Genomic DNA, 27,090 nt, shown 5'->3' with positions numbered 1-27,090 from the left:
CTCCCTGCTTTATGATGTGAGCTCTTCAGGGTTAGAAGTTACAACCATAAAGTTTTTGTTTTGAAATAGGAGAAATAGTAGGTACACCTTCTGGGCAGTACAGTAAAGACTTTCCTTCCCCAGGAATATTCACTGGATGTTGTCCACATTCTCTTTGGGCTTTAAGGAAGGTTTTCCTGAGTTGTGTCTTTTCCCAACTGCTGAGCGGGTTTTCAAGCTGGCGTTTACCTTAGATGTCGGGCTTTCTCTGTTGAAAACTTCTAGCCTTGACCATGTTGAAAATGCTGGGTGTGCTGCCCCTGTGTGATGAAGTGTAGTGTGAAGACCTTGTGTGTTTGCATGTCTAAAGTAACAACAATATATACATACACACGCACATGTATGCGCATATACAGAGTTGGCCCAGAATCTTTTATCTCCTCATCTCAGAGTAGCTGCATTGCCTTTGATAACCAGCTTTCGTGCTGAGGAAGTCTGGGACCTGGTTTGGGAGACAAATCTCCGTTTGTCTGGAGATTCTCTGTAATGCACATGGACCTGGACAAGGTGATACATCAAAGGTTTATTGGCATACCAATAAAAAGATTGGGTGCAATTTAAGTTTGTTTTGTTTTGGTGAGTTTGGATCATTCTGGTTTGAGTTCAAAATAATTTCTCTTTCCAAACATTATAAATTTATATGCAAACATGGACTTATTTAGCATATTTTTGATTCAGTATGTTTCTCACTGTCAGGATAGTTAATGTGTTGCCTAAGTTAAGTATTCAGTAACTTGGTCTTTTTTTACAAACCACTGCTCTTCAAAAAGAATCTCTTCAGTCTGGCAAAACAGTGAGGATAATATAACAGTGACAAATCCAAGTTTTATTTCTGTTGGATTTCCACCACTTTGTATCTGGAGTTTCTGAACCAGTACTATACTAACCCTTTGGATGCAAATAGAAAGCTGCCCTGCTTTCGAGGAATATATTGGGAAGGTTGGCAGAGTTCCTGTTAGTCGTGCCAGAGAGGTAAATTGTATGCTTTGTCTGCTGCAGTGTAAATGGGCTGTAGTTGTGTTGTGAACACATTTAGCTGGCAAATTTTATGCTAAATATAGACAGCTTGAGAATGACACCATTAGAATGGCAGATGTCCTGTCTTGGAAACATACTGTGAAAAAATTGTACCAACGACAACAACCTTGTGGTGTGGTGCTTATTTTTTCTTTTTCTTTTACCTGTCTATTGAAAGACTACTTTCATTATTTTATTGCTTATTCAGCTCATGCACTGACCCTGGACATGGAATCTTAAGTCCTAAAAGTAATACTCATATTTTCAATTACTTTATTTGCAGGCATTTTGGCAACATTGTATATGAATTTCATGTCATCGTTCACAATGGAAGTGTTCACATTACAGATAACTTCATAATTTGATTATAATCTTGTATCGTCTCTCAAAAGTGACATATTTAAATTATTATTGGCAATAAAATAGATTTGTTTGTTTCAGTTGGTTTAACTGTCAGTACGTGGAACCAACTACCTTTGTTACTTACAAGGTATTCCTACAGGGACTTTAATGTAATACCTGGATCTGGTGATAGTTTTATATTATATGTCATTAAAATCTACCATGCACATAGTCAAGTTAAATAAAATGTTTTTGTTAATGTATTTTCTTTAACTTTTTGAGAAGAAATATAGAAACTGTAGCCATTGCAATAGGCAGTCATTTTAATTGCCTAAGACTTTGGATTTTTTCTGGATTGCCTTATGCTGTAAATTCCTTTTTGATCTAACTGTAAACCTAGCCTAATTGTTGGGGGGGTGGTTGTTGTTGTTAAAAATAAAGGTTAAATTTGTTTTCCTGAAGAGGAAAGCTTGACTGGGGATTGGGAGCAGGGCCAGTGTTACGTCCTGGATTGATACGTCTTTCGTGGATGAGTAGCTTGAAGGGAAATGTGAACCTACTGTAAAAGATGTTTGTTTAGAAGTGTTTGAGGCCTGTGTGATTCATGAATTAACAGTAAAGAAAATGTAAAGTTCCCTTTTTCCCTTTTTTTTAAATATTAATTACTTATGACAGTTGAATTAACACTTTTTCATAAAGATGATGCAAATATACTGTTATTTCCATTGCCACGGAAATGCTGAGGTTCAATAGCTTCCACTGAACCAGTGAATCTTTGCAATGGATTGCTGAATAATTGATGCTTTAGTGTATGTCAGCATAAAGAGATGAGAAATCTAATTAATTTTGATGTGGGTGCAAGTACAGATTTGGATATTCTGAGTGTATAGCATCACAGCGTGGGAATAGAAGAGTCCCTATGCTGAAGAATTTCTCTCTGGCGCTATGGAGTTTTGTTCACGGCTCAGGTGTTGGTATCTACCAGCGAACTGCAACTGTTCGAAGGCAAGCTACACTTTTTGTTCTCATGAAAAATAGGCTTAACATCTTGTTTACAGCTGTTAAACTGCTTACAGATTGTCTGGTTGGAAAGAAAGGTTAACGTTAGCATAGATTCCAAATTGTAAAAGGTCAGAAATTACTGTTAGTGTGAATGGTACCCTGGTGAGGAAAGTGCTGTGTACTCATTTTTGAAAACCTGTTATTTCACATAATTACCTGTCATTTTCAATTACTATGTGTTGTATCACATGATTGAAAAATTATGTATTCAGCTCTGTTTTTAAAAGACTATATTCTATGCTCAAACTAGAGCCAGAGATTTAATCATAATGAAGAACCATTATGATGACTAGTTAACTCCTTGCAGACGTGGCATGTCTGGCATACTTAGTAGTGGCTGATACTTGTTATTCTCTGTGCACTTCTTGTAGTAGCACGCAGAGGGTGAGTGTCATTCACATCATGACAGAAGGATCGGTGGGTTTGACATGTGGCACCTTTCTAGTGCGTGGTTTCTTAGGAGGGCAGTAAAGCATGACTGCCTGGTACTTGGGATCACTCCTGTGAATCAGTCAAACTTGCCTTCTGTCATCAAAGGAAAGGCATTCCGATTTGATGCCAGGATGACATACTGTTCCGGGCAAACATGTTTCAAAGAATTACCAAGCATGACTGAATGTGAATATTTGAATATTTGCGGTAGCTTTTTCTGTAGTAGTAGTAATGACAACAACAACTTTTTTTTTTTGTTTTATTATTACTATTATTGCTATTACTATTATTGCTATTATTAACCATTTAACTTTTGGTAAACCTTCTTTGCCTACCTTAAAAAGAAAAGCAATTCATATTAAACAGATTTTGTCTTTCTACTAGACAACAAAACTGAAACTTCTTTCCTAACTTACCTAGAGAGGAAGTGGGAGTTCAGATTAGAGTTTAATACCTGCTCCTTTGTGGAAAACTATCTGCTGCTCTTGATGAGCCCCGAACAGGAGGAGGGTAGTATTTGCCTGAACAAAACCTTGAAATTCATGAATACACAGTAATATCTCTTATATTAATCACAGAAAGTTATCTCAGATCTACGTTAAGAGGCTGAGCTTTACATGATTTTGAAAATACAGCATAGTTGACTTCAACTGATTTTTCTGCTAGATACAAGCATGCAGTCTTGAGAAGAAATTAATGCTGTACTCTCCTCTTACGTTGCAAACTTAGCTGTTGTGCCTTTTTCATACCTCCTCAAAACTATCATACTATATGTGGAGGATGCTGTAAAGATTAACAATTAGAAGCTGCAAAACCGTAGTTAAAATCTGATAGAGTGAAGCAGTAATAGATCCGTAGAGGTCGAAAGCTGACTTTTGGCAGACCAGTGCAGGGCTGAGCTCCCACCACCTGTGAGGTAGAAAGGAAGAAAGTCTAACTGGAATGCTTCAGCTCATACTGAGGCACCATTTTCATAAAATTCACAATTTTTAAGGAATAAGTGTAAGGAAAGAATTGCATTTGAGAGTATAGTTTCACCTGGGGGCTAGTCACATTTGCCTAGATGCCGAGTGCCTTGTTCCAGTTAGTTTACCTCTGGTCAGATATTTCATAAATGATCAGAATTCATCTATGTGGTAGATGTTGCTGATTACAGTCAATAAAGAACAGGTTGGTTTGGTTATTTTGAACAGTTCACCTAGTTGAACTCATAGATGGCAGGCAAAAAGGCCCAGGAGTGTTGGATGGTTTGGAGCAGAGACAACCTGAGTGGCGTGTTACCTGGGGAGAGGGGGGCAGTCTGGATATGATCTGATAAATGGTAGTTCCTCAAACCTAAAGTATAAATGATATATCGTATGTGTCTGGTGTGGTGGAAGGGCAAGAAACGACATCGCATATCGGTTTGTTCTGCTTTCTGAAATGGATTTTTTACTATAATGAATGCTTCTTGCAATACTCTGCTGGGGAAAAAAGAAGTTAATTAAAACTTCATTTTATGTTCAAAGGTAAATTTTGTGTTTCTAATCATACTACTAAAAACTCATTTACTTGCAGGAGCCATTTTGAGGTGTAGGGTGGTTACTGGGCTTTTTTCCCCTTCATAGCCTGTGTTTAACCTTCACAAATATAAGCATACTAGCAAAGCATGTGGGTGTTGTTGAGCAAGTTACTGTGATGAAACTAAATGCAGAATTTCTGGATTTATGTGCAGTGTTCTTCTGTTTGCCTTCTGCAGCTGGGAAAGCTTGCTGGTTTCAAGGTAGTGCAGTGCATAAAATTTGAAAAAATCGGTAGCTGAAACCTGCCTGTGGGCATAACAGAAGCTTTAGTCTCGTAATGTAGTAACTTTTCCTCACTGACCAAGAGGAGTGTAGTAATGGTTGAGGTATGATTGTTCAGTGTTTCATGGTTAGTGTCGTTACAGTATCTTAGAGGAACATTTATGTAAAATATTAAACCTTTATCATAATGGCTTTTGGTAATGAAGTTACCTAGATTAAAGCCTAATACAAACCACCTTGAATTTTTTTATAATGAGAGCTTCTTCAAGTAGTGTCAGACGAAGGTTTCTGTTAGCTGTTTGTTAGAGTCTGTCAGTAATGGTTCACGGTATACAGAAGAGCATGACTGTCTTTGGTGGCATTTCTGTGATGGGCTTTTAAACCCCCGTTCTTGACCTTGGAATGCCCCACTGGGTACCCCTGATTCCTGGCAGTTGCTGCTGTGTTACTTACCCTAGTTGAGCCAGTCTGTCCTTGAGAAAGTTAGCATGTGGGTTTACCTGAGGTGTACAAACTCAGTGTGTTGCTAATCCATCTGGTTCCGCATGTGTTATGCCATGCTTTAGGGGGAGGTAGCATATCTGTCCTCAGAAATCACCTGCAAAAATACAGTTGTTGGTTACAAGAATATTTAATGTAAATGCCAGTGATTGCTTTGGTTGTGAAAAATCCTGTATTGAGCTACTACACAAAAACGTTACTGTTGGTTTTTAATGTCAGTTTGATAAGTAAAGTCCTATGTCACCTCAGTTTTACTCTGGTTATGGCTGTAACCGTTCAGACTGTAGCTTTCAATTATATTTTTGGTGGTGTCTTACCCCACCATTTCTTCACTTAAGATGCCTCCCAGCACTATTGAGCTGGATACCACCTTAGTCTTGAAACACATCCTGAGATGCATTTTATGTGGTGCTTCCAAATAGTCAGTTAAAATTTGAACTGACTTAAGTTTGTAATATTTTTTTCTTAACATTTTATAATCTTGTTATTGGTAGGCCTGATGTTGTTGCATGAATGCTACAGTTGCCAGCAGAAGGTAACTCAACCTTTTTACACAAATAAGAATAAGGAATTGAGGTCTAGAAGCCTGGTTGCAGCCTTCTTAGCAAAGCAAACTGTTGAATGATTCTTCTTTAACATCCATATGTGTGTGGTTTTTATATAAAGTGGTGAAGATCCTTGTCCATAAAGGTAGAAATCATATCAAGTGTTACATCAAATGTAACAGAGTTAGGTTTTACCAGTTATTCCTCTGATATATTCACATGCCTTACTTAAATTGTGTTTGTACTAGCACACTCTGAAGCCATCTTTTCTGTGCTGCAGCTATAGTTCTTATGTTAGACCATAGCAACTGATCTGTAGCGGTCAGCAGGTCATTTTGCGCAGTGAAGATGCTTCCTGCTTCACCTCCTGGGCTGCCTGTTTGTTGTACAGAGCTGGCTGAAAGCAATTCCATTGCAAACTCTGCAATATCATTAAACGCTCCCATCGAGTGCAGCGTGTCCCACCTAAGCTTGTTGCAGACCCTCCCACCTGAGCACGTGTAGCAGTGTGAGCTTGTTCTCAGAATGTTGTTCTACAGAATGTATCTTCTTGTGCTGATCGGGGATTAGAGAGATGTCCGAAGAAGAGAATGAAGGAAACATTTAAAAGGAGGATAGAAGCTGTATTCCTATGGGTCTTCTTGGTATACTGAGCTGAAATCTAGATTCAGGATGCAAAGTAATCATAGTAGTAAGTTACGGAGAAGAGCTTTGAAGGGAAGTGGGAATCTGCTTTTGGATATAGTTTGGGAACTGTATCAGGTCGTGCTGAATGTTCTTTGCAGTGTCCTGTGAGTGGCTGCATAGACCATGTTTCTCCACCCTGTCCTTAAACCAGACTTTTTTTATAGGGATGGGAATTGTAGCAGGGATTCAGCCTCTGAAGATGATGCTGAAAACATCTGTGCCTGATAATATTGCATCGTTCATATACTTGTAATTATTTACTGTCTTGTAGTGTTTTAAGAAAATAATAAAAAAAGACAGGTAGGTGAAGGAACTAAGAACTGAAAGAAGTCACACACTACAGAACATCTAAATTAGTACCAGCTAAAAATGGCCATGTAATGCCTTTATTGTGTGCAAGGAACATAAGTTCTGAAGCACGGAACATACATCATAGGACTAAACTTCCAAATGTCTTGCGGGGACGGGACTGTTCCCCTGTTTATAGCTCAGAATACTAAGCTATTAGCAGATTTGTTTAGCAGGGTTGATACAGTAATGTGGTTGAGAATGCCAACAGGGTTAAAATGACTCCATGCTTTACATAATGGACCACGTATTTTGATTTGATTTTGGTTTTTAGAGCAATGCTTGGCTAACAACAATAAGAAAAAACCCAAAACAACACAATAAAAAACCTCCTAAAAAATAAATTTAAAAAACCACAAAACCCAGTGTAGGAAAACGCACAAAAATCCAGAGTAAATATGTGGGCAGAAATATTTTCCGCATTCAAAAGTTGTGGTATAAGAAGGTTCAGGAATTTATCCTTGTAGCCTCAGTGAGTCTGTGGTGCAAATGCTACTGAACTAAACTACATTATCACCAAGACTTTTGAGAATGCAGAGTACCTAGGAAATACCTATAAAGTGCAAAACTGTAGTTTACCTCTGATTCACAGTTGTAGAATTCTGCAGTGGGATTAAGAAAGCATATTCTACATCAGCACTTTTCTTTATTCAGTCTTGTTGTTCTATAAACAACATCACTAGCACCTGAAGCAAAAACACTTCATAGAAATGTGGCTACAGCTAAGAAAAAAAGAAGGGGAGGGGTCAGGGGGCTTATGCTTAAAAATACATCAAATATTCAGAAAGCTCTGTTGGATTTTGTGTAAACTTCCAGAATTAGGTGCTTTATGCACTCGTTGCTCCTGCCCTACAATAGGTTAAGCAGGTTAGTAGGTAGGCTGGTGCTGTAAAGAAATGCAGGGCTCGGACTGCTGGTTTGCTGACTGGGCTTTTGGGCAGCCAGTTCCACTCTGACTGCATTCCAGGAAGGGAGGACAATAGAATAAACAAACAGTGGTGACTAGTTTTTAGGCTCTCTTTAGCTCCCATTGGTAAGTAAAAAAATAGATGGCTACTTCAGCAGTAATTAACCCAGTTGAAAAAGGAATGTTCTTTCCACAGTCACGTTTGTTCAAGCTAGTCTTAAAATGTCAGAGTATAAGCAATTTTTGTTTTTCTCAGACTCCACAAGATACATTCAGTGTTTCACTGTTAAATATTCAGATAACTGAAAATCTGCTATTTTAAATGAAATTGTGATTTTGAAACATGGTATTCTACCCATTAGGTTGCTCTGGTAGTATGTGCATATGCATTGTTTGTTCCTTCCCTTGATGTAAAATGTTAGGAGTGTGGTTCTTTCACCTCTTTCCTTCCCAGTCACATTTCTGAATAAACATTTACATGAGTAGATAGACCCTCCTGGCACACTACAAAAAATAAATTTCTAGTTCACCATATTTGGTTTATAGGTTGAAAACAAGATCCATTTTTAATTTTTTTTTAAAAGCACAATTCTGTTATTGAACTGCATCTGAAAAGAGCAGATTTCAAAGCAGTTTCCCAACCATTTATATCACAATGATGCTAAACGAATGGCACTTATTGAATTGGAAGATTTATGTGGGGGCCTTATGTGGGTGTGACAAGAAAGAAGCATATTGGCGTGGTCACTTCATTCTCTGCTGCATCAGATTCTGTTGTCCCCTTGTTGTGGTACGTTCTTCAGACACGCTTTTTTTTTTTTTTTATACAAACCTTTGGACTTGTATAGTGTCAACCTTAATTGACGAAGGCTCTGAGTAGAGGTGAAAATGCTTCCAGCCTAGTGCTTGGTGCTCTCAGAACTTGGGGATTTGAAAGGGCTTCTGACACCTTTGTCAACAAAGGACTGAAAATGAAGAAAGGTATCAATGTTGCAAGTGACTGACATATCTCACAATCGCATTTGAAACAAATTTTAGAATTTTAAAATATGTGCAAGTATGGAGACGTTAAATAGTAGTTTCCAGGAAGCAGAAGGGCTGGTGAGTTCATGGGCTGTACTGAACAGGACTTGGGCATGTTACTGTAATACAAATGTGTGCATTACGGATAAATGCCCATACGCTGGTACAGCCGCCTAAGGGAGTGCATTAGATATGCATTCTGTGCACTGAACTTGCTTTTATCCTGACCTTAAACTTATCAGAAAATGCAGGGTGGTGGCACACCTTTTAATTAAAGTTAATTGTACATTATTTGTGCATTACTGGAGACATGGTAGATGTTGAAAATTTGAATGAATATGGATTAGGGGTCTAAATTTCAAGGTATCATACTACTACAATGCCAGTTTCAATGGAGGTGATGCATTGGTTGCTGAAATAATTGTCCTAACGTAGACTGCATTTACTCTGACCTGCAGTAAATCTGTTAACCTGCAGTTAATAGTTGTGTCAGCATAGAGCTGATGTTGCTTAAAAGTCCACTTAAAGGAAAAAAAATCACTTTCATAATGAACCCAGACCTGAAAAACATCCTGATGAATTTATTCTATCAGAAATCTTTTTGCCAGCTTTGATTGGTGAAAATTTACGAGAATTCTTTTGTTGCTGTAGGCGTTTCTCAGCTAAGAGGCATTCCTTCTTCTGTAGCTGTGTACATGTGTGACTTCATTCTTTAACTTCCTGGTCTTTCTAAATGAATACATAAACTAGTTTCGAATTTGGATAGCTGTTGTGGATCAGAACTTCACCTGAATTTTTTAGTTGCAGTAAGGGAGTGCTCCAAGAGATCTCAAAGTGGGATAGAAGCCTTCCATAACCAGCCTGTGTGCAAGGAGCGTACACAGGACCTTGCTAGCAGGAAGATCTAGGCCATCTTCTGTTTGCCCAGGTGTATTACTGTGCCTGGAAAAATGATCGGTCTTTTAAACTTTGAGGTGATGGAAGAGAAGGTGGTGTTTTTTTCTGTGGGGGTCAGGGAGCGTGGAGTGGGAGTTGATTGCAGTTTATCAAAATAAATTGCAATTTATTTTGATGTTCAAACTGATTTGCCCATCCTCAGGAGATGAGTATTAAACCTGTGTGCTATATTGGCTTTTGTTTGGAGTAAAAGCTAACAAATGATCCTAAGAATCATAAAGAAAACAAAGTCTAAAAAACAAAGCGTAAAACCACCCAAACAACAAAGCCCACCTCCTCAAAACAACCAATACCTTGAAATAGAGTTCTGTCATCTTTTAAAAGCAAACCGGAGTTATTAAGTCTATTTTTGTGCAATCGTACTCTCGGAAGGGAGATCATTGTGAAGGGAAATTGCCCAGAGAGGCTTGTGCTGTGCTGTTTTCTACCAAGTTGCTCCACACAGAGACCATAAAGCACAGAAAGGCACAGTTAATGCAAAGTGGACATCTTTGAGAGGTCAATGTGTTTATTTAATTTCTGTTTACACCCAGATTTGTGCTGCAAGTATTTTGTCAAGTGACTAGACAATTTCAAGGTATACTCAGAGTTTATTTATTATGAGCTTTTAAGAGTGAGTGATGTGGAAGCCTGGATTGAATTTTATTTTCTTGAACATAAAGCTATTCTCTTTGGCAATGCAAATTCCCGCTCCCAAAAAGAAAAGGAAACTTACAACTTCCTGAGTTGCTTCCTTTCCAGTGTGTTGGCAGAAGGTACTTTAAAACCAGAAATTAAGGGACTGGGGATAAGGAAGTAACTTGTTTGTATCTTGTGTTACAGACCTGGTTACTGGAAGCATTCCACATGGTCAAGCAGCACTTCCAGACAGGCTTATTTTCTATTAAATGAAGTTTAATTTTGAGGTAAGGTTCTGTTTAATTGTCTTTGTTATGCATATAATGACATAAAAATCCTACAGTAATTAAAAACTTTTGTTTGCTGCCTGTATGTATTAGTGTAATGTTTTCTTTAGCGAATGCATGAAAAGTGTACAGCTGTGGCTGTGTTTGTGAGGAGAGAAATCAAGCTGAAAAAGAAAAGCGATGCATGAATATTCAAGCTCCAAGTAAACATTGAAATTAACAGCCAGGAGACTAACCTGACCATTACAGCTATTGACTATTTTTAAACAGTTTCCAGGGAGACTGGGGAATATGATCATATAATGAATGAGTTCTCTAAGCCTCAGCAGAAAGGGCCATGCCTTTCATTGGTATGAGAACAAATAGCTCAGAAGATGACTTAACTTTGTTTCATCTTAGTACATGTAAGAGAGCTGACAAAAAGAACAAGAAAAAATCACTGCTGGAATAACTTCACAGATACATTACCATTACTGTACTGTAATGCTTTGAGAAGAGAATGTCACAGAGCAGTAAGACTGGCTCTGGGCAAAATGTTGATAAATCTTGTTCCTGATTCTTCTTCTCTGGAGTTACTTTGACCTTGTACGCATTACTGTTCTAAACCTGTCTCTGGCTTTGACTGCTCATCTGGAAATGGTGCTTGTAATACTAAAAGGTCGCTAATGGAATTTTGTCCTGCTATTTTCCATGTTTGAAAAATGTCTTCAGTGAACTTCCAAAGCAGCCTATAATTAAAGCAGCATGTCAGTTTATATCAGATATGTCCAAGTACAAGGTTAAATGAAGTAAAATCACCAAAAAGTAAATAGTTATTTAGGATATGCACTTCATCATAGGTGCAAATCTTAAGAGAAGGCTAGATGGTTACCTGCATTGTTTTGTTCTTGTTATTACCCAGCTAGAGCTAAATATTTACAGAGCATTCTTATAATCCATCCAGCCTGTCAGCAAGACCCTTGGAATTATTGTATTTTTAAGAACTAACACTGCATTAAGTTCTCTTTTGCAATGTCTCTGTTTTCCTCATTTCACTGATGCTGCTGTCAGATCAGTTATCAATTGTGGTATGAAATAACCTGGCTAAAGATCTTAATTAGCTTTTGATTTTAGAAATTCCTAAAAAAAGTATTATCTCTTTGTGTATTTAGACTTACTGTGTATGGCTGTACAACTGATTGAACTGGATTGGTAACTACTTGCTTGTCAGACTAAACAGGTGCTTTTGGGACTGTTGTTGGTTTCTTAACTGTGAAAGATTCCCCCAAGAAATGGGGGATTTCCCTCCCTTCTGTCAGCAATGTCAGTGCTGCTGGCCATTGTGTAGGTAAGTGAGCAGTGGGAGAGTAAACTTGTACTCAGGAAATTCAGTGACTTCTTCACATGGGATATTGGTTAACTGATGGAACAATATCCCAGTAGTAGCAGAAAGTAACCATAGTCACTAGTGAAATCACCACCAGTGAAGAATCTGAATAGTAAGGAATGCTTCAAGCCTTTGTCATGCGTACACTAGAAGGAAAACAAAAGCTAAAATTTCTGAAAAGTCTTTACGTCTGCTTTAAATGTTATGTGATTGTCTTTGCAGAAATTCCATTCATTAGAAGGCTTTTTGAGAGTTAATGGCATGTGTTTACTTGGCATTTACTAACACAAAAATGGCCAAGGAAGCTGATTTTTGCCTCTTTGCCATGATTCAGGGGTTTTTCTGCATCAGGTAGTTCAGATCCTGAGACATGAGAAACTTGATGTTGAGGAAAACTTGTCCTTATACAACTTTAATAGGGTGGCTCGCTTGTCAATACGGAATGAATTTGGAAAGCTACTTGTGTTGTTGCTTTTGAGTAGATTGGCTAGCAGTTCTCTGAGAAGAAAATCTTAATGCTTCTTAATTTAGTTAAAAGCCATATCAGATTGTAAAGCAGCAGAGGCAAACAAAATGTTTGCACTGGATGGTAAGCAAAATAAAACCTATCTTTTTAAAAAAAGGAGAGAAGAAAAAAAAGCAGTGTGTGTGCTGAATTGTTCTTACTTTTTCTTTCATAAGGGAAAACATTCTAAAATACTGTTATAGGAAAATGTACCTCCATGTCCTAATCCATATTAGACAACATTAGTTCTTAAAGGAAAAAAACCACCCAAAACCAAAACCATGTTTTGCTTGGGGATTAGCTCACCAGAGTATGCTGTTTACTTCTATGAAACTGAAAAAAATGAAGTCACATTTATTTTAGTATGTTTTACCATTTCTCTTATTTTAATAGTTGTGCTAGTTGAATAACTTCTTTTAAAGCAATACTGATACTGTGATGCATGAAATGCTTATGGACTTACTCCAAGGGTGAATATTGAGTGTCAGCATGTAACTTCTGCTGCAGCCCTTACAGTTATATAGGGCAAGCAGATCACAGTTAGGTCTTGTGCTACAAGAATTCTGGAGTGTTGCTCCCTTCGTTCTGAGGTTTTGTTCAGTTTGGATTTTTTGATGGTGACGCATGGATGGTGGTGGTTTAAACTAACCAATTAAAAAATAAGTCTTCGTAAACCACACTGTCACCAATGGTGAGCTGGTTTTAAGTAACCACCCTCTATCACTGCATCAAGGGGATTTCCATGCACTGCATGTGTTTGAATATTCAAAATCATCACCCCAAGATGGAAAGCTTTTTAATTCACTTCTGTTCTGTGGACCAAAACTTTCAAAAAAGGCTTTGTGGAGTTTGTAAGTACAAGAACATGCAAATATGTACGATTTTAGTTCTGGGAACACATGGACAAAAGATGAAAATTGTCAAAAGGCTATTGAATGACTGACTGGAAGCACTGGAAGAAAAGTGCTCAAGTGAAAATACAGTAAATTGGTTTATTGTTAAAATAACTTCTCTGAGACACCTTTATCTTTTTCGTATGTGATCCAAACAAGAAATCACAACTTTTTACTGATACTGTTATTTAGGGGGAATAAATAATCAGGTCACAAGTTTTCTAGCTCTCTTCAGGGTGAATGAAAAATCCTGTTTAATCTTGTAACTTTCATTAAAATAGCAGTGCATAACTAACTTCTCTTAACTCCTCTAAGTTTCCAGTGTTATGATTATTGAGGCTTAGCAAAATGTAAGCTTTGTCTTGAATGTGAGAAAGTCTTAAGTAATTTAAACTTGGTTTCACGTTCTCAGGAAAAGCGTTGAGTGAACACCTAGTAGAAGGTGGCATTGTTGAAGGCCTGTGCTGGTTCTGACGGAGTAGGTGGGGAGGGAGAGTCTCAGGGGGAAGATGGTTCAGGCAAAGCAAATCCGTGGCAGCATCCGAGTCTTCCTAAACAGTGTCCTAAACCCAAGCAGGGTGTTCCTTGCAGGGGTTATTAATCATGTCACTTAAACATTGAAGTTGCACTTCCAGCAGCTGCTGTAACACACCTTCCTCAAGGAGCGGGCGCTCCAGTGAAGACCAGCTGTGACACAGCACATAATAAGCAAGTAGGAGAATGCAATAAAACTGAGCTTCCTGCTAAAGCTGGATAATTTCCAGATATATTTTAATATCTGGCTTTCTTGGTGATTTTTCAATATTTAATTTCAGTATTTTAGTGCTTTTATTCCCCCTCATTTTAAATGACATGTATATTTTATACTGAGTGAACAGGATGTAAATAGAACTTGAAACTGTGAAGAAATCTGTTTTGATGTTTTAATGTGAAATATGGAGTGGATTGGGAAATAATGATTGTCGTAGGCAAGAAAAGTGTTACACAAGAAAACATTTCACTCCTGTCTCACCTAGTTGTTACAGTAGGGTGCATCTAAGAGGGAAAGGATTGGAGCTGCACAAGCAAATAAAATACAACAGCATAAAAGGATTTTTTTCCTGTAACAGAACATCTCTGTGTAAGAGTAAGAGGGATGTGGAAGGCTTGAAAAAGTAGGTCAATTAATCTCATGTTTATGAGTAAGAATTCTAGTGTAGGTTTAATTGTGTAGTGCTGAGTGAATGCTGTACATCATCCAGGTACATAGTATAAGATTTAGCACAATGCTTAATTCTAAATATGTTTAGATAAATACCTTGTAAAAATCAGTGATTCATGGCATTTCTTTTATTAACTGTGGTAGTAGTCCCCCCACCCCTCAAAAAAAACCCCAAACCACCAGTGCCACAAGTATCAGCAATTGTACTGAAGTTTAACTTTAAATTTTCCCATTGAAAATTTTCTCTATATTCTTCTGCTGCTAGTCCATGGATAGGAATACTTCAGATTTTTGGAGTATTGCATTATTAATCAGACTGTATATGTATAATTCAATATGAGCAATCCAATGAGCATTCCTTTGCAACTGGAGTTGATTAATGATACTGAGCCTGCAGTAACTATAAGGTTATATTTTAAATGTTTGATGCATGTTGTTGAGATCTTTAAATTTACAGCTGAAGTTGTCAGCCATTCAGTCAGTGACGATGGTGCAGGGAGGAAGAGCAGGAGGGCCGCTTTGACCTTGAGTGCACTCGGTGCATGAGACAACGTATTAGGGAATTGTGTACGTGCCTCAGTCCCTTTCCAATGGGAAACTTTCTCAGTGATAGGCAAGACTTAAAAGCCAAGATGATTTTTAGGGATGTACATGTATATGTGCTATCATAAATGCACATACAGGTATGCTGTGTTTATGTAACATCAGTGTGTTTGTATGTACAAACCTAAAAATACAAATAGTAGATCAAAGCCAAGTAGTGCTTCTGAAATTGAGAGTTCGTGTATCATTAAACGTGTTATCTACTGTGTCAGTCGCTTTAATACTTTTTTGCTAACATACATGTTTTTAAAAATAAAGCTGAGTTCTTTAACAGTTTGATTGTGAACACGCTGTGTGTTTCTACAGTTGTGGTTTATTTGTTCCTTTTCAGGTGGTAGTAGACACCAAAATAGTTAACAGATCTTTATTAAATATTGGCATAACCTCTTGTCCATATACATTGTGCTTTGTTTTTGCTATAGAAAACAGTGTGCTTTGCACCGTGTGCAGAAGATAACCTGATGAGATCAGATAAAGATGGATGGATATGGATTTCTATTTAGAAATACACCCCTCCTTGTGTCTTTGAAGTATGAAGTTAGGAGGATGATGTTATAATATACTCTGGTTTCAAGTACAACTCTCTTGATATTTCACAACATTAATAGCACCTTAGGTTTAGGAATTCTGTTGGTCTTATTGTTCTTCTCAGCCAAAAACAATTTTCAAAACTCATTTAAACACTTAAAAGAAAATAAACAGAAAATGTAAGATAGATATGACATAGGACCTTGTGAACAGTCTTCTGTTTCTCAGAAGAGAAGTGCTGGTTCCCGACAAGGCCCATTTGCTGGGTGGCAAGTTGAGCCAAATCTCACAACAAACAAAATTCCCTGATTCTGTAGCTACTTGGAGCTGGCGAGGTTTTACACAGCGATAGAAAGAATGAACCTCCCCACACAGCTGTCCCCTATAATGTTATTTATCCAATTGTCATCTTAATTTCTGTCTTAACTTTTATGGATTTATTTTGGAAGTGCCTCAAACTCCTCGTGGAAGTCAGCAGTAAAAATGAAAGTTTTGGCACAGGAGTAAGACCTGGGAACACCCTAGAAATTATATAAAAAAGGAAACTAAATCAATTGGCTGTGTGATGTTGTCTGCAGAACTTAACACTGAGCTCTCCTCTGAAACTGGGAAATGAGAAATGTGAATTATAATGGAATGAAAAATACATGTTCAGCTGTTGGTTTTAGGTCTTTTAAATAAGTTGCTGTGAAGTCTTTTTTGTTGTGATTTTTGCCTTTAAGGATGTGGTCTGAGAGGGAGGTACTTTCAGGCTGTGTATTTAGAATCATTGGTGAATCTGAAATTTCTAACTGGGAAATCTTGTTGCCCTACTTATTGTAGCCTTCCTTAGCATAAGATGATATTAATGGAAAAATCTGTTCACAAATAGAAATCCTGCAGGGAGAATAAGTCAGTGTCTGTCCCTGATTTGCAGCTCGGATGCTTGAATTGCAGGACTACTTCTGCAGAAGCACTTCTGACAATCTGCGGCTTTCCCACCTAAATAGCCATTAAGTAAAAAAATCTTTAGTCTTGCAGAGGGCTACTTGGTGAGTGTCTCCTAGGTAGCTGTCAAAGGTTGATCCCAGCTGAAACAAGTGGAAGCCCTAGCTGGAACTTCATGTCTTTGGGTAGAAAATTATATTTGTAGTTGCAAATTGGATCTCAGGTTGATTTCCCTTTAATTGCTGTCTACAATCAATGGAAGCAGTGATGACACATTATTTTTCCCACCTGCACTGGGAAAACAAGCTTCTCTCCTTTTTATGCAACTACTTTTTTATTGCCCTCTGGTCTTTTTGTCTACATTGCAGAGGGTGGTGGCTTAAATCTTTGAGGAGGCAGTATATAGTGCAGAATACTGGAATGAAATTGGAATGATGTGTAATGGTCCAAGATGGTGTTGATTCCTTTGTGGTTCCTGTTTGATCTATGAATTTTCCTGCTAAACTGCTTTCTCCATCGATGTCATTGATGATCAGCTGAGGTGGAGGAGGGCCTGGTAGATCATTTTATTCTGACTTAAGAGCCCGAGTTTTCTGGAGGGACTGTTTCTGTGGAGAATGCACTCATTAATCCCCTTCTGGATAGCACAGTGACAGTGGCAACTGGAATTCAAGGCATTTTGTACCTGTTACAAACACTAGCCTAACAGCCTGTCTTTTCAGTTGTGTACGTGCAAGTGTGTCTGTGTGTGTTCGTACACATCTGTTCATATATGCATGTATGCCTATGTGTGTAGGAGTAGAATGAGTTTGAGACTGTAGAATGAGAATTTATTCCATATATAGCACATATCTAGTGGTTTTGGGTTCTGCTGAGTAATGCATTTTAAGACCCTTACGAGAGCTAATCATTACGAGACACAAGAATCATCTGGTGTTTTAGGTACCTCTGGAAACAGGCTTTGCTAAGAAAAATAATGGAATATCTGAATTCAGGCTCAACCATTTGAAGCCTGCCAAGCTGTCTTTGAGCTTTTCCATAAGATCACTGCCAGAGCCTGTTTCATGAGCACATTTGATGTAGGAGGAGGTTTGACCTTAGATTAGCACGCAGTTGGCAGTGTGCTAGGCTAAGTATAATCTAATTGACATGTAATGTTTGCGCACGCTGTTACACCCTGATAAAAATTCAGCAGTGTTTTATGATCTCTTCCTTTCTGTCTCTGTTGTAGGAGTAGCAGCTGCTTTGGGGCTCGATTGTGGTCTCTTCAGACATTTAGGTTTTCCTCAAGCTTAAACACGTTCAGAAATTTTCATAAGGATTACACCAGCTTTTAATTTCCTTCCTTTCTTATCCCGTAGTTGTGAGGTTTTTACCTTGGGGGTATGGAGTACTCTTGGAGCTGGAGTGCAATGAATGCTATGGCGCTTCCTTCAGACATTCGTTAATGTACATTAGCTTTCTCATGTCTACATCTCTGTGTTCTCCTGTTTTGTGGCTGTGACAGAGATGCTGATTTGACAGGTGCAAGTGCAGTCCTTGCTCAGCTTTTTAGTTTTCAATAGTTTCGGTGATTCTGGTAGTCACTGGGCATTCTGCAGTCTGTTACAACAGGTCTTGTTCCGTTCTTTGGCTACTCTTTTTTCCACATGATTTACTCAAAGTTCTTTTGACTAGACATTCCCTGTTTCTTTCTTCTGTTGAAAAAGTGCTCTTATTTATCAAAAAACACAGAAAAGCCTGATGTTTCTACCAGAAATTTGGTGTTTAAAGAAAATCCTTACAACAGGTATTCAGCCTTTGAGGCGGCATGAAATGGTTAAGTATTGAGACACTGGTTTTCCTTCTCTTCTTCCTCCTCTGTTCAGTTGCTAGCATCAGTAAATCAAATGATCATGCACTAAGCTCATTCGAGCTTGCTGCAATACCATCTGCAACTCCATTTGTATTCTAGATATTGTAAACCATGGTTGGTAACTGTATTCATAGTAAATCTCAAGTAGGTGATGGAGGTTGAAAGAGCAGGAAAAGCTTTTTTTAGTAGCTATTTAAATGTGTTGGAAGGAGATCGCATGATTTGCTGTTTTTCGATTTGACATGTTTTATGAATGCATCGTTTGATCCTAGACTGTGTGTAAACTGTTACAAATACTTCCCCAGCATTTGCCAGGTTATGAGGAAGTTATCACAGTTCTGTGTGACCACCTTTCTAGCGGGGGATGTATGTTAGATTGGTATTGCTGTCTTTGCTGACATGCAAATTTTTTGTTGATTTTTACTATTTTCTGTAAACTCTGTTATCTCTGTGATGTGAAAATTCGTAAAGAATGAGGTTTTATACAGAAATTGGATTAATCTCATATTGATTCCAAATTGTGATTGCTTTTAGGCAAAAATTGTCTGGATAATACTGTAGTAGATGGGATTGAGACCAGAGTATTTAAGAGGTAGAAACATAACTGCATTAATTATAATTTAAATTCAAGTAGTGATTGGCTTTGTTTTGAATTCTCCAATAAATATTATTAGGTGGAAAGATAAGTGTGCTAAAGTATTCACTGCAGTGAACTACATGATGCTAATGGGGAAAAAAAAAGCTGTTAAACTTTTTGACTTGATATGGATTGTTTTATTTCCTCTTATTTCTTTTCTGTACTTTTTTTTTTTTTTTGAAACGTGATTTGGTCTGATAGTGAGGGAATAAGAGAGTAATAGCTCAAGTTTTGAAAAACAGTTCATATACCCAGGTATTCTAATTGACTTAAGCCAAGTGTGCAGTGTCTTGGCTTCTAACATCCCACACTTTGTTGCAAGAATCAGTCCAGCAGTGTGTGGGGTAGTTCTGATGGATGTGGCTATGTAAAGTAAAGGTTGAAGAAATGCCATTAGTGAATCGTTCTGGTGGTCTTGCCTGACAGTTTGATCCTTGACAACCTGCCTCTTCATGGAACTTCCAACAGGCAGAGAGGAATTGCATGGGCTAGTTCCCATTGTTCGCTCCATGTCTTTTCAGGATTGTTTTTGCAAGGGTCTCTCTGGCCAGTCCTTTCCAGTGAATTGCCATGGTCCTTTGTTGCTAAGAACTCCATGCTATGACTCCCGTCTCAGGCCTCTTCAATAACGTTCTGCACAGAAAAAAGTTGCATTGGGTTGAGTCAGTAGGATCGCTGGTTTTGTCCAATTGTTTTTGCAGGGAGAAATGAATGTGAAATTTCAACACTGGTAACACTCTGCCTAAGTGACACCAAAAATGTATCTCTGAGTCTGAAACGTGTCTCTGGGAAGCGCTTAGTGGGTTTTTTCCATTTTGACTCCAGGCCCATAACCATATGTTCTGGTTCATATTAGGAATACAACAGGGAATTACTTCGCTTGCAACAAATTCTGTTAGAAGTACTGCTGCCAGCTTGGTTGGTAGGTTGATGTTGACTCTTTTGCAGTTTTAACCTTTGGGCTTTTTTTGTCTTACCCTAATTTGGGCTTTTGTCAGCTGGGTAATTTTACTCATGTTTCCTTTGGTGTGTGCTTCGTTCTGTTTCAAGGCGACATGTCCATGATGACAGCAGAGTTTTGTGTACACAACAAGTTTTAATTTAAAATATCTGAGAGTTGCTGGAAAACAACAATGGTACTTGATGTTAGGCACAGTAAGAGGTGCTTGAATATTAAAGCAAAACTCGACTCTATAAAATGTTATTATGTACAGGTCAGAGAATCAAATACCTAAAGTATTAGAAACCTTAGTAGTTCAACCCTGTCATAGTTGACTGTACCATATGGCTTCTTATATGCTTTCTAATACTGTCTGATTCTTATTATGATTCTCCTTAATCCTGTATTAGCATGTGGTAGTTTCTTGAATGACCGCATCATATTTACCTCAGTAAGCCCTAAGATTTTGTGTTTACTGCACATAGTTACCTATTCTTAGTTTCTATTAATTGTTTCTATTACTTTCGATTAACCTGTCACAGTAGGCTATCAGCACAATATGTTGTTCTTTACTTTTGCAGCAATGTTTTATTGTTGGAACTGTAGTAAGTATCTGACTTGTACAAAGGGCACATAGTGGCAGGGTTTAACAAGAAGACAGGACCCATCAGTACCTGATGCTGTTTGTGTTCAGGCAGATGTAATGTGTTATGGAGGTTAGTGTTAGGTTGCATGCTGAGCATTTGGGATGGGAGGGCTTTGTACTGATATAACAAGGTCTGGACTTACATCCTGGTAGGAAAGACAGATAGCATTCAGTATCCCCTTAACTGCCTTTTTTTTAATTTATTTGTTTGTTTGTTTTTTAATCACTGTCTCAAGGGAAAAGACACTATGGGAATGAATGTTTCCTATGACAGTGATTTTGCTATCATTTGTATCACTGACAACCTCAGTAGATGCTGAAGGTTTAAGTAAAAATAGTAGCTCAAGCACTTGAATTTATATTGAACTATACAGTTTTAAAGTTCACTTCATCTTTTGATATATGGCTGTTTTAACATAGGATGAGCTTTAGCACACTCTGTGTACTTAAACAGAGAAAATTTGGGTTAGCTTGCCTGAAGAGTGGCTATAACTTTCTGACTAGGACCTGCTTTGCTTAATACAAATGACAGTCAGCCTCTAAACCCTCATCCTAAATTTTCACTAAATGACTGAGCTCTTTGCCGAGCATCCTGCTTTCCAAATAGGCCTGCAAGAAATAATGGTTTTCCAAATCGGGAATCCCTTTGCCTTCATCCTCAATTTGTGAAGCTTCTGAATGAGCAGATGAGGTTCATCATGGAGGTGATGGTTTGGTTGTCAGTGACTACCAGTTCTGTGTAGTCCTCCCTCAAGTTCTTCTGGGCTTATTAAACAGGTGGAGTGCCAACTTGCTGGGTTACAGTTGCATTCATTCAAATACCATTTTTAAATGTTTACTTTTTTCCCTCCCTCACCTCCTATTTCAGTGAACTGTTTTAAATGATGGTGTTAACCGATTGCTGGGATAAATGGATGAAAGCCTACTGAAACCAGTTTCAGTGCCTGTTAAATCCTCCATTTCAGATCAAATCGGTGATGGCTGAGAGAACTATTCCACATAAACTCCATGATGGGACTGGCAAAAAATAATTTTACTTGAGCCTCACTAATTTCATTGTTTTGTGTAGCAAAGGCTGTTTCTGAAGATTTGTCTACTCCATCAAGTTCTGGATCATAATGCTGATCAAAATGATCAGTATGGACTTATTTCAGTGGCTAAGTGGCTTTTATTTTATTCAGTACTTCAACTTCCATAGTGAATAAAGAATGTTGTTTTTAAAGCTTGTGAGAAACTTGAGCGGACCATTAGTTGCCTTCATGTTCCCTAAGGTAGGTAATTGAGTGACGTATGTGTGAAGTAACTGCTGACTGCCATTCTCCTTCAAGAAAATGATCAAAAAGTTCCAGGACAGCATCAGGTGATGTTCAGGAGGGTGGGAGGAAAGCATCAGAAGAATCCTCATGTGTTTTACCATGATATTGTATCTGGAACTTAAAAATACTGTTTCTGGACCTGAAGAAAAAGATTCATTCATTTTCTTTTGAATGGGCAGAGTATATTACTGCACAAAACTCATAACATATTCTAAGCTCTGCCTATGCATGTCACTTAAAAAATAAAAAAATAAGGAAATGCAGAGTAATACTTAGACCACAGTAGGTCAGCCCAAGAGGTTGTATCCTGGCTGTGTCATTTAATGACTAAATTAACAACTCTGACTAGTTTATTACATCCTACTTTGGGGCATTTGCCAAGAATGGCAGGCATAGTTCAGACCTTTGAGTGGTTTTGAATTGATTCAGTAAAAAAAAGCATTGAAGTGAGTGTGATCAAAGGTTGTGACATGGACATAAAGACTTAAAAATTGTCCTTCAAAACTTTCTAACATTTCAGCAGTTGAAAAGGGTATGCATATGCAGAACTGTGCAAGCCTGAATTTAACAGCCCACTTGGTAGTTCAACCTATTACTGTTGTTAGTATGATTTAGGATCTGTGGGTGAAATGCTTCAAATAATCAAATCTCCTGCTTTGGAAAATCAGTTTCTATCAGCTTAACTCTTCAACAGAAAAGAAAGTATTGTTCTTCATTTATTCTTCTTATCCTATAATTTACCTATGTGCTCTTACATCATCAGAAATCAGAAATTATATTGGAAGCTGTGTAAGTATATATCCCACTGTAAGCAAGTTACAGCTCTTGTGATGGCACTAGATTAACCTTACAAGCAGTATTCTGGTTTAAAAAAATAAAGACAAACACCCCTAACAACAAACCCCTCAAAAAAACCCAAAACAACAACAGCAAAAACCCCACCAAAAAAAAAAAAAAGTAGTCTTCTGTACCTCAGATACTGGTTTTAATTATACTCCTGGAATATGTTAACATCTTTACTACCATCTTCCTGAGGACTCTTTTAAAAGAGCTCCTCTCTACTTCAGGAACATTTAATTTGGAGAGGAACCTAGAAAAAAGATGTTGATTCGCTTTTGATTCCTACAGAAACTCATGTTCTGTTTTCAGCTTTCTCCTGCAGTGTTCTTGCAAACTAAAAACAAAAGCCTGGAAGCCCCAAGCTCAGCTTCTGTTATCCAACAGCTGGTTCAGCTCTGGTTGGAAAATGAGATTCCTCCTGTAGTCCCTTGTAATTCGTACTTCCTTTTGAAGATACATGCGAGTAAGTTAGTTTGCAAATATGCCTTTTGACTTAAAAAGCAAACTGTAGTTGAATTGCTAATAAGCTGACTGTCCTATAAACAACTCTTAATTAGAATCAAATATTTTGGTCTCTTGCATAATTCTGCTTGGGGGTACTTCCCTGCTGGGTTCTTAGCAAAATAGATGCTGTTCCTCTACAGCTATAACGTGTGAACTGAGAACAACATGATTAGTGCTTACTAAGAATTAAAGCCTGCTTTCACAGTAGCCTTTCAAAGCTTGCCCTAGTTCACCTTCATTTTACTGGTTTTTTTTTTCAGGTGGTTTGTTTTTAAGATTCAGTATTGCACGCTACAGATAAATGCTGTGAATTTTTCCTGATACTCTTGAAGGTTTTAACTGTAAACTTGTTTATCAGGATGTGTGCTGTGCGTATGCAGGCATTGTGGTTGAGTCCAGCATTTCTCGGGGCAGGGGGGCATATGAGAGGTCTTGCACTTTAATTGTCTGTGCACATTTAGAAACAGAAGATAAATGCTGTTTTGTGCTGTACAGTGTTAAGTTCCTTGTATTATAACTGATGGAAGGAAGGACTATGCTTTTTTTGCTTGCTTGTTCAAGCTTCAAGCGTTCTGACTAGGCACCCCAAGACAGCATGCAGTGCCTGAGCTTGTCAGGCTCCTTTTGGACTCCCTAAGTTGGTATCTTTGTACTCATTGCCTTTAGAACATCATTTAGAACATCAGCTTATAATCTATTCATTTACTGCTCTTGCCTTTGTCTTTGAACTAATTAGAGGGAAACTTGAGGGTTTGGGGTTTTTTTCTCCTTTCCAGCCACCAGAAGAGTGCATACTGCTCCCTTCTCAACTCACTGACAAGATGCAATTTCCAGTCCAGTGTTTACAAGCGTGACACTTGCACACCAGTGATAGTTATTGCTGAAGCACCTCTTCACGCAGTTCTTGGTGCCATGGCAAAGCAGCTGACCAGCGGTGACATGTTCAGTGTCTTGTCCATCAACGAGTGGATGATGAGGGCCTTGCTATGACATATGTCCATATGTTTCAGGCATACAACCCACAGATGATCATTCAGCTCCTATACAGTGTTGTGTTGGAGAATCAGCCTAGTGTTCCAAGAAGGCATATTAGTAGCACCCCTTAAGCACCCTTGAGAGCCTTGTGGTATAAACGAGTTACAAATTGACAGCAGTGGAGCACTAAAGAGAGGGTGATCTTCCCTGGAAAGAGGCAGTGTGACCTTTTATATGTTAAGCACATAAGATGTCAACTAGTTTAAGTGCCACTGTGGGTATGTAGTAATATGTGTGTTGTTATCCTCCATGCCTGTGCAATCATCTGCCCACTTGCCTGCCTTGTGGTTTCATCATCCTTGGTTCTGAAGGATGATGCTTTCATTTACATTCATAATTCTGGAAGTACCATATGTAGCTGTCAGTACAGCTGGGTTTGTATTTTTGAGTGCCTTTTGCTTAAGGAGGTCTTACTGGGCTGGGCACCAGTCCACTAAAGAAGTATTTGGTATTTTGGAGTAGAATTAGGCGTTCAGCAGTGGGGAAAACAGACAACGTAATGTGTCCTGATTTCCTGATGCCCTGGGACAGCAGTTGGGTGGGGGGAGTACTGAAAAGAATAGAGAACTTCTGTCCCACTGGATTTTCTTACAAAGTTAATCTAGTATAAAAATACGTAACTTTGCCTATACTAACATGTACACATGCAGGCTCTTAGACTGCGACAGTCTCATGACCTAGATTTGTGTTTGCTCAAGCCTGAATGAACCAGTTAAGAAATATCTCCAGGGAGACAGACCTCTACTAAATCATCGCAGAGCTTTGCTTTTAACCATAGCACCGGCAGTGGCAACTTTCCTTTAGCTGGTTGGGCGTAGTCCGTGGTTGACAGTGTCAGTGTTAGCTGTTCCGCGTTTGCCTAGTTTAGCAATGCAGATATTTTTGGATTGTGTTCTACTTCAAACGCTGTATTGGCAAGGGTGTGAAATGGAAGGCAAAGAAGTGTTCATATCCTCATAGCATTAAGCAGAGAGAATATTAAGCTGAGACTCTGCGTTCTCTGCTTAGCAGTGCAGCTCAAAGTACACAGATAATGTCATGGCCCCATCAGCTGTCAGACGTCGCAGACGTTGGGGTAGGAGTGTACAGGGTAAGCCAGGTGGGTATGTGAGTGATCAAGGAGGTCAGTGTTCACTAACCGGTCTCCCCTCTAAATCTCATTTCTCCTATGTATCTGATAAGCCATTCTGCTGTTTTACTGTATACTTTTAGCTTGATGATAGTTGATTCCTGTTGGAATTATGTCATGCAGACTTGTCCTTGTCAATATTTGAAGACACAGCCTTTTAGCCTGGGTTACATGTCTCTTGAAAGCCCTTGTAAAATCCTTCTCAAGATAACTGTCTCTTGTACAGCAGCTGATGAGGCAGTTGTAATGTCAATGCCACCTTCCCAGTCTAGCAGAGCTGGACTCTCAGGTACGATATAATTTCTTGGGGAAACTTTTCTGGAGTCTTTGTAATTGCCATTTTATTGTGCTAGTTAATCTGAGCAAGGTATAGTGGAACAGACATGTTCTGTACGTTACCCAAGACTCACATCCATAGTATTGATTTGACTGTAAACTTTTAAAGTAGCGCAGAGTTGGATCCCTCACTGATTCAGAACCCACCCAGTGAGCCTTGCAAAAGTCACACAAGCTTTTTAACTAGGGCAAACCTGAACATTATCAGTACGGGTGTCATCCACCTTAACGCTTTTAACACAGACAAATTCAGAAAGAGCAGACAACTCATTATTCCATACTGTTACAGAAGGCTTTGTAAGGAGCTGGTTAGGAAAGCCATTTGTGGGAGCAGCAGAGTAGTTTAGCACCAACCAAGGGATTCTCAGATTCCTTGGTGGTGCTGTTTAGTTTCCTGTAGATTCTCCTCACGGTCAGAAGACCGAGAAGTTTCCCCCTAGAGCAGAAGCCTACAGCTTGGGTCACTCATATCCCTCTTTGTAATGTGGGTGAGGTACTTGCTGGACAAAAAATACCCAGTGAGGTACCTCTCTGAAGCGTGGAACAAATAGAACAGGCTGGCCTTGATTTCTGGAGTGACTGGGGTAAAACCGTGAGCAAATTTTGATACATTAAAACTTCCTTTGGTCTAGAAATATTTTCTGCAAGAGATGAATGGTGTTGAGTTTTTTTCTTAAATTGGCTTGCAAATGACTGGACAGGCTGCTCCGTAGGACCTTGAACATTTCCGTGAACTCTTTTTGTGCACAGGCTAAGAAGAAAGTGTGTGTACTGTACAAAGGAGGAAGACATTATGGAGAAAAGGGACTATAGATACCAGTTTCACTTTTTTTTATTGTTAACGAAAATACTTTGGCCGTGGAGTAGCACAAACAAATTAGTAGTGATACAGCAGCAGTGCATATCTATTACTGTGGTGAAAGTGATTTGGGAAATCTTTGGTGCGTCATCATGAGTTTAAAAAAGTCCACCAACTTCAGCACTGTTAAAAGCCAACTATTGAGAATATTTTAGTGTTATCTCATACTGCAAGTAATGGTAGTTGATGTTTCTAGGAAATCTGTACTTTTGTCATTGTCTTTTGATGCTGTGTTGCTTAATTAATTGGTAGGCAGACTGAGCCAGCAACTACACGAAGTGTTGTAAAATGTCAGATCTAGTCATCCAGATTTAGTAACAATGCATGGACATAATATGGCAGCCAGAATTAGATGGTGCATTTTCTGTAAACTGCTTTTTAGTAGTTTTCATACAAACTACTCCAGTAAATACAAAGGACC

At 38.4% G+C, this 27,090-nt stretch overlaps 1 protein-coding gene across 3 annotated transcripts in view; it reads left to right on the top strand.

Annotated features, from left to right (window-relative positions):
* The window catches only part of TLN2 (talin 2), a 203,834-nt gene that overhangs the window by 53,601 nt on the left and 123,143 nt on the right, over positions 1 to 27,090 (top strand). For 2 of the 3 annotated variants that reach the window (XM_056345115.1, XM_056345114.1), the window contains exon 3: positions 10,467 to 10,549. The exons of the other annotated variant lie outside the window; for it this stretch is intronic. The gene's annotated coding sequence lies outside the window, so the exon portion shown is untranslated. The remainder of the gene's footprint in view (positions 1 to 10,466; positions 10,550 to 27,090) is intronic. 3 annotated transcript variants of the gene reach the window in all.

This window comes from Falco biarmicus, chromosome 7 (assembly GCF_023638135.1).
Source record: "Falco biarmicus isolate bFalBia1 chromosome 7, bFalBia1.pri, whole genome shotgun sequence".
Taxonomy (NCBI): Eukaryota; Metazoa; Chordata; class Aves; order Falconiformes; family Falconidae; genus Falco; species Falco biarmicus.
The sequence above is the reverse complement of the archived record's forward strand: the minus strand, read 5'-3'. Positions and strand labels throughout refer to the sequence as shown.